The sequence below is a fragment of the Larus michahellis genome, chromosome 2 (genome assembly GCF_964199755.1).
Source record: "Larus michahellis chromosome 2, bLarMic1.1, whole genome shotgun sequence".
Classification (NCBI taxonomy): domain Eukaryota; kingdom Metazoa; phylum Chordata; class Aves; order Charadriiformes; family Laridae; genus Larus; species Larus michahellis.
The window spans coordinates 77639318-77648554 of NC_133897.1; positions in this window are offsets into that span (position 1 = coordinate 77639318).

Here is a 9237-nt window from a genome sequence, read left to right on the forward strand (position 1 = left end):
GTCTCTTGCAGACTTCCAGTGGACCTATTGCTAGATTTGCGGTCATCTGAAAATAAGTGTAGCACAACACAGGTGGACTTCGTTGGCCAAATAAATTAGGTACCCTGTTTTATATTGTATTCCTTGTGCTTATTCTGAAACGTGTTTCTGATACTTAAACAAAACTGTTTCCCTTACTTCAACTAACTCAAAGCATCAGTGAAGACGAAATGTTTCATGCCTGGAAGAAGACACATAATGAAGGTAAAATTGCTGTGAGCCGGTAAAATAATATTTTAATAATTATATCAAATTAAATTGAGTAGTTAATATCATAGCCATCCACCCAGGCTGAACAGGTGAGAGCAATGCATGCAAAGACATGTTAGCACTTTGTGGAATTAAATATCAGCAGGTAATTATCAGCTTATATATTTTCTAACTGGAGCGCTCAAAGAGCTTTTATTAATTGATGTAAATTTGTTTTCATTAAAGTTAAAGAAGGGAAGTTGGCAGGTTACAAACAGTATGTTCAAGTAAAATCCGTTAGTCTCTTCTACAGCACATTATTTTGTACTATAGTTACACCCTGAGGATGCTTGTGGGTATCTAAGTATACAATTCACTAACTCCATTATTAGTGTAATTTCTTCAGTAGATCCTCTATATACTCTGTCTGATGCTGATTTTCATTATTAAAGCAGACAGGGACATTTTTGTTTGGCCGTTTTTTATTTTTTTGTTTTTTTTTTTTTTTTATTGGTACTGGCTTTCTCTTCCAATTCAGTTAAGACCCTAGAACTGTAAGAACCACATCAGTACTTTCAATTACAAACAACATTTCTTATGCACCATATGTTCTAATGTATAGGAAATGTTTATGCAGATCGAAAACTTCAACATGAACTTTGAATAATTCACTTACCTTGTTTTCCCTAAACTTATATGTAAATATACTGATAGTATCTCCAGTTTGTAGCCCTCGTGATAGTGTATGTTCACCCTAATTAACCTTTTGTGATGTGTAGGGTTTCATATTTTTCAGACAGTAAAATGTCTATTGCAAATGTATTTTTTAGATGTCATTTCAGATAAAAGCAGTACAGCTAATATTACAGATAGGAAATATGGAATTCTTTACCTATTGATACAATGGTTAATTTAAAAATCTAGAAAAGATTTGCATAGATTAAAAAATGTTAAAAATTTAGAAATTAAAGTACTTTACTTAGAGAAAATCCATGGAGTTTGTAACAACATACCTAAAAGAAGATAATGAAACAATCTCTAAATTGTCACTATTTACATTGATTGAAGACATATTTTTGCTGTCTCACAGCACTGCTGAATATTTTTCTATTTCTTCTTGACATTTAAAGTGATTAGGTTGGAGTAATGTTTTAAAACTTTTTAAAAAAACAGTATCTGAGCAACACAAGGGCAGAAGCTAACTTCTGATCATATTGTTCCATTAGCCCTGATCTAAATACGTGTGACTTTTTACCTTTGTTTTGTGATACAAGGACAGAATGCTGTTTTTTATCAAGGTCTACTTTTATACAAGGAGAAGAGGCAGAAGGTACAGTTAAGTACATAAAATTAGTGGAGAGAGTTTCTTGGAAATCTCCTCCCTATTCTGCAGTAATAAAACAGAAGAAAACATAGTCTGTCAAGGACAAACAATATCAACCTGATCTAATTTGCTTCATTAGTGTGACTGGCTTGGTGTATAACCGAAGAGCAGTGAATGTAATTTAAAGTTTAGAAAGGTTTTTGTGCTGTTCTGCTATGCAGCTGCCATAAACAATTCCAGGAAATGTGATCTAGATTGAATCACAATTGTAGAGTTGTAGAATTGGCCGAAACACTATACTAAGCAGCAGCCATCAGGTTATCAAAGTGAGAGGGCGCAGGCTGGGATCCGACAGGAGTTTATTCTGGTGTTGCTTTTGCTCAGTGTGTTCATGAATGAGTTGGATGTCAGGAGAAAGCACTATATTACTAAATATGTGGCTAAAATCAAGTTTTAAGATCATCTTGGTGAGTTGGATTGTTTGTAATCGACAGGATGAATTCCAATAGAGAAGCACCTTTCCACTCATGTTACTACTGCTGAATTTTCTTGTGATGATTCTACTGAAGATTAGATTAACTTCTAGTGATGCTGAAATTAGAGACTCCAAGAACTGACATAATTGCTCTAAAATTATTACCTCAGAACTATTTCAATAGCGATTATCTTATTTTAGCAAAACCTTAAGTACGTTAGTTTGAAATTTAGTTCTCACTAATTTACCCATCAAGGGAGAACAAATTCTGCCATATAGGTAAGAACCCCAAACACATGGAAAACCATTTCTATTAAGTGCTTCCCTTTCCCAAGCCCTCCACTTCCTTCACAGCTCTTCATGTCTGAGAGTGTGCTCTTCCTTTGTGCTTGTTGGAAAACAGAGAAAGGTGAGTCTAGTGGAACAGAGTGGGGAATTGTCCCAAATTTTGCTACTCTGTGCTGTAAGTAAGGAAAACTGTAAGTAAAATTGGTAAGTTTTTGAAGGGTTTTTCATATGCTTTTGCAGGATTTTTGAAAACTATATATTTCAAAATATTTAGGAAGAATCTCCATGATTGCATTTCCCATTACAGGACATTCCCCTAGGAATTGTGCCATCTGCTTCTACAGGAAATCAGGAAAGCAATGAAAGTATGCTTTATAGTCTCTACTGGGAGTCAATTGGAAACTAGGAGAACCATCTTGATGTTTGAGGATATAGTTTGAGTAAGAGGAGGCTGAGGGGAGACCTCATCGCTCTCTACAACTACTTGAAAGGACATTGTAGAGAGGTTGGTGCTGGTCTCTTCTCACAGGTAATTAGCGATAGAACAAGAGGGAATGGCTTCAAGCTGCAGCAGGGTAGGTTTAGGCTGGACATTAGGAAAAAATTCTTCACAGAAAGAGTGGTCAGACACTGGAATAGGCTGCCCAGGGAGGTGGTGGAGTCACCATCCCTGAATGTGTTTAAGACTTGTTTGGATGTGGTGTTAAGGGATATGGTGTAAGGCAGAACTTTGTAGAGTGGAGTTGATGGTTGGACTTGATGATCCCAAGGGTCTTTTCCAATATAAATGATTCTATGATTCTATGATTAAAACAGCATCTTATACCCATCTTCAGCAGACACCGATAGCAATCTGCTGGACAAAAGGAGACCAGGATATTTTTTCAATACTAGAACTGAAGCCGTTATTTCTAACTTTGAACCTGCTCCTGAATGTAGTGCTGAAGATACCCTCTCTCTTTCCAAATGTAGTTTTGGGTTACAAAATGGTAACACACAGGACTGTCTTTTAATGGAAGAAAATAAAGCATCTGAGAATAAACAGATAAAAGATAATTCGCCTAAATATTTCAAAAACACAGATTTGAAGCCATAAGCAATAGAAAACAACTGAGGAACTAATATCCAGACACAAACCCAAAATCGTCCCCTCTCCTCCCTCCCCCACCATTGATTAGTCTTTACAAAAGGTAGTCTTTTCAAAATAGGATGACCACAAGTCAGGTTTTGGTCTGTCCCCAGAAGGCTCTGATGTGAGACTGTCTTCTCATCTACTGGCAATGGAAGGAATGCAGCATCTGCCTACATTCCAGGAGAAGACCAACACCTCACAGCTTTTCCCCTGATGGTTGTCAGCAATCGACCTATTTCTTCCAAGTCTATGCATCAGTCAGCCAGGGCTACCTCATTCTCCCTGTCTTCACACAGCTTTTAATTGAGAAAAAATTCCAGCTGCTGCACACGTGAGTGGAGCAGTTCGAAATGTGTTTGCTGTGGGACAGGCAGGTGCGTAAGTGAGACACCCATCGCTGGCAGTTCAGCTGTGAGGGACCTTAGAGCATCACGCGATGCTCCAGAGAACTCTGAGGTGCCCACAGTCTTAAACTCAGGTGCCCGTAAGGACATTTCCCTCTGGCTCTGCTGCTGAACCAAGGTCTCGTTCCGTGGTTGCAGCAACTTCAAAGTTACACTCGCCAAATACAGCTGCAACCTACTCTTTCTATACCATTGCATATGAACAATATAGGACCCAAACCTCTTCCGAAAGACTTCGGTAATGAATGAGTTTTTGTCTTGTCAAAAAGGTAGAATCTCGCTCTTGCCGTGGCAAAGTTGAAATACACTAATGCCGAAAAATATTAATTTCTTGAATTCCTGCTTGTTGTGAGTGAGTCTCATTCAGCATTGCTGGTTTAGTGCAGCTTGTAAGTTAAGGCAGTAAGTGTTTTCTTACTGTTTAGAAGTGATGGGTAATACCTCATCGGAATTGAATACAACTGTGTTATTAAAAAAAATAATATCAAATTTCATTCATTTTATGTGCCAGGATCTTGAGACATTTTGTAAGATCTCTTCATAAAACTAGCCGGCACGTACCTGTCTTCTGAAGGGCTTATCTTGCTAAAATTGCAGCTTTTTTTTTTCAAATATTTGTAAAACAGTAATAAAATGTAGGATACTGACTGCTTGTTAATTACAGTTGTATGACTTAGCATAAATACATCGAAACAGCATAAAAGCGGTGGTGTGGCTTAGATACAGTCTCCGGAACACATTCCAACTGCCTAAAACTGGTGTGGGCTGGGAGCTTTTCAGCCTCCAGTGGAATTGCCCGTATTTACCTCGGTATAAATAGAATAATCAGTAAAATAGCTTACTAGTAGCTTGACTGTTGCCTGAGACCAAATAATGGGTGGTATTGTAGATCAAATACATATATATGTGTTTTAAGCAAACACATTTATCCCTCTATCAGAATGTCAGACTAGAACGTGTTCCTGCAAACTTTTGGATTTTGGCGGATGACGACTATTCCAAGAAAACCTCCTTAAACTTCTATGAGTAAATTACATACTTCATTTCATCTTTTTGTCTATAAGAGGGTTGTTTCTATTAAGTATGTATTTGCACTGCATTCATTTCTCTGTGTACAGGAGCTTCCCACACGTGAAGTTTGCTACTTTTGTTGCTTTAAAATTCAGCTCTTCTGTGAGATGTCTTAAATTGCTCTTGTGTATATGCAACTACTGTGTAATTTAACACATGGTAAGAGAATTTCTGGATTATTTTTAAAGAAGAAGAACTTTAAGAAAAAAGCGCGTTAATGTAGGCATTAAGTGGAATCCTCATGTAAACATAGCTGAATTTTTTACTAAGCCTTTCTGAACAGAAATAGATTAACTAATTGCAAATAGGAATGTACTTGGTATATTAGCTTTAATGAGCTAGCAGAGGATTTGGGTCAGGTTGTGAAATTGTCCGTTTCCTATCCCATCAGAGTGCTTGGATGTTCTGTAAAGGAGGCAGGGATCTCCACGCCTAAATTTGCTCTGCCAGGTTTGTTTAATTTAAGCCTCCTAGGGGAAGAAAATGGATAGGCGTTGTGTGTGTGTTTCAGATCTAACTTAAAAACTCCCAGAAAGAGTGTCTGAACTGCATGATCCTCCCGCGTGTAGGAGACCATTCAAAGAAGCGCGACTGCAGACAGTCCTCTTGTTCGGCCACGCTGAGACCTCTTCATTCCAGAGCCTGAAGGGAAAGATGCCTTTACCAGATTCCGCCAGCTGGCTTAATCTGTCTGGCTATTAAATCCAGACTCAATTTTGTAAAAACATGTATGGAATTCTGTGTGTTACCTTTCCAGATGTCTAGTAGATACACAAGTACGCACGGCATGAAGGTCAGCTTGGCTTTAGTCGAGCAGAACTTGGTTCTTTCCCATGGAAAGACTGCAGCCCAAATGTAGGGCTGTTCTGTACCGAGTATCTCATCAGGATAATGTTTTTAGGATGAGCTTTATTTTAACATAGGAGACCGTGTGAGCCGATGCAGGCAGGACTCAGAACCACCACAAAAGTATAGATGAAAGACAAAGAACAAGTTTAATCTCGATACCTCATGGACCGGGGAATCTCCGAAGCAACACCCGGGCAGAGGCATGCAAGCAGGGGATGTGGGCACCGTAGAGTGAGAGAGTCCTTGTTAGCAAGAGTCCTTGGCAGCGAGAGAGTCCTTATTAGCAAGAGCACACACGGGCTCCCTGTTCTCGCTGGTGTTTAAAGGGTTCAAACAGGCATAGTTTTCCCACTGTGTTTTGATCTTCAACTACAGACCAGGATTCTCAAGCGGCTAGATAAGGTGTCCCTGAGTCCATTGCAGACTTATGTTATCTAAGTGCAAGTGTTTTCTGTGCAGCACCCAAGACTGAACAACAATGAGTGTGATATATGGGTTTCCCAGCACCCCAGGTGCGAGTCCCTTGAGTGTATTTACAATCCTCCTCGCCGATCTTCCGTTGCTTTTCCACAGAGACGGATTTGTAGAACGCCTGAGCTTTAGGTGTATTTAAAGAAGGTAAAGCTCCTTTTATATATAGCATGTGAAGTTCAGCTTCCTCATTTGCGAACAATGCTTAGGAGCAGGAAGAACACATAAATTCACAGGCTGGTGAGTGTGACAGCTCAAAGCCACTGTCAAGGATATTTGCAGAAGAAACTTGTTTTTGTCAGAAATCAGGAATATTAGTTCTGCTGCTCCTTCTTGCAATGTGTCCAGCGCCACCCTTTGCTAGAGTTCAGCTTGAATTCAATAAATTGCAGCAAGAATATTGTCCCATTTATTCTCATTGAGGTTTTTATACATTGGGCAAGAATTACGGTAACAGTGAGGTATGGGACTTATGAAAGGACAAGACATAAACATTTTTATTACTTTAGAACCAAAACCTCTCATTGCAGGGAACTTATCATAAAAATCATGGAATGGGGGGGTATGTATTGGATCTGCATGGCAAGGTTTTGGTAGCAGGGGGGCTGCAGGGGTGGCTTGTGTGAGAAGCTGCCAGAAGTTTCCTCTGTGTCCGATAGAGCCAATGCCAGCTGCCTCCAAGACGGACCCGCTGCTGGTCAAGGCTGAAGAATCAGCGACAGTGGTAGCGTCTCTGGGATAACACAGTTAAGAAGGTGAAAATGTTACTGAACACCAGTAGCCAGAGGAGAGGAGTGAGAATATGTGAGAGAAACAACTCTGCAGACACCAAGGCCTGTGAAGAAGGAGGGGGAGGGGGTGCTCCAGGCACCAGAGGAGAGATTTCCCTGGAGCCGGTGGTGAAGACCCTGGTGAGGCAGGCTGTCCCCCTGCAGCCCATGGAGGTCCACGCTGGAGCAGATATCCACCTGCGGTCCATGGAGGACTCCCACGTCAGAGCAGATGGATGCCTGGAGGAGGCTGTAACCTCATAGGAAGCCCGGACTGGAGCAGGGTCCTGGCAGGACTAATGGCCCTGTGGCGAGAGGAGCCCATGCCGGAACAGGTTTTCTGGCAGGACTTGTGACCTTGTGGGGGACCCACACTGGAGCAGCCTGTTCCTGAAGGACTGCACCCCGTGGAAAGGACCCACGCTGGAGCAGTTTGTGAACTGCAGCCTGTGGGAAGGACTCACATTGGAAAAATTCATGGAGGACTGTCTCCCATGGGAGGGACACTCCACTGAGCAGGGGAGGAGTGTGAGAGTGTGAGGAGTCCTGCCCCTGAGGAGGAAGGAGCAGCAGAGACATGTGATGAACTGACCACAGCCCCCATTCCCCATCCCCCTGTGCTGCTTACAGGGAGTAGGAGGTAGAGAAAATCAGGAGTGAAGGAAGAGGTTGGCGGGGAAGGTGTTTTTAAGATTTGTTTTTTATTTCTCATTACCCTACTTTGATTTAATTGGTAATAAATTAACTTAATTTCCCCAAGTCAAGTCTGTTTTGCCCATGACAGTAACAGCTGAGTGATCTCCCTGTCCTTATCTCAAGCCACGAGCCGTTCCTTCTATTTTTCTCTCCCTTCTCTAGCTGAGACAGGGGAGCGGTAGAGCAGCCTGGGTCCAGCCAGGATCAACCCACCACAGGGTACCGCAGTCTCCGTCCGGGTGCTGGCATTCTGTCCTTACGCTTAATGGGAGCCCTTGGAGATAAAGCAGGCACCAGAAACACCGGGCACCTTGCACATGTGGCTGGTGGCAAGGCACAAGAGTCAAGAAAGGACTTATTTTTCTTCACTCTGGCATGACTGCAGATACCTTCTTGTGCCCAATAACCTCCTTTACCAACTCCATGTTTCTCTTTAAAGCCATATGGACTTTCTTTGCCTATTATTCTTGGTAGCAACTATTAGTCCCGTTCTTTTAATAGCGGGTAGTGCAGTTGCCCTCAGTTACCCCCTCCTAGTTTCTTCTTACAGGAACACAAAGTAGCTTTGTTGCACTCTCACTTAAAAAATAACACTTCTGAGACTGACCCATGAGCAGTTATAAAGTAGACAGTGACTGTTTCAGTATCTGCTTTCCAGGTTATGACCTATTTAATTCTACCTGCCCAGAAGTAGCTTACATTATGTCTCATTAACTTAAACTGGACACCGAATCTTTGTAAATATCCTTAGTGTGTTTTCACTAGCTCATACCTACTTTATAGAAAGATCTGGGGTGCAATCATCAAAATTAATGTTTATGAGGAGATAATTGAGAAGATTAAGCATTCAAAAGGTGTACCACGGAAGGATACACACATTTTTAATTCAGATAAAGTAATTATTTGTCACAAGTTTCAATTAAGTTTTAGTTATTTAAGTAGTTGGCTGAACAAAACTAAGACATGAATGTCTCTACGAGACTTAGGGTAGTTTTGCTTCTGTACCTACATAACGAGTATAATGAATATACTTAGATTCATAATTTGATACATAATTCACAAGTTAAGAAATGAAAATACACATTCCCTCCCACTTCACCATGCTGCTTCTCCCATTTGACTAGCCCCAGTTTTTTCTTATAAAGATTTATCTATAAATATATCTGGTTCCCCTTCACTGCAATACGACGTAATTCTTTCATCCCCTAACTCAGAGAGGCTAGTACCTCCCTGTAAAAGATAAAACACAAAGGCATGGGGAAAACCAAAGTGAAATCCACATGAATTCTTTGGCCCTCACAGGGCTTCCAAAACCAGGAGAGGGGCAACTTAACAAAGGACAAGAGCTCCATTTTACACATATTCAAGACGACTCTTTCCACATATTCTGTAATACCTCTGCTACCTAAGCACACAACCCCAATTCAAAGAACTATACTTTGATTTTAGTGTATTTAAAACTTGATCATATATTTAGCAGCTTTGCAGTATGACACTTGTAAACACAACAGAAGACAGGATGCAAAGCA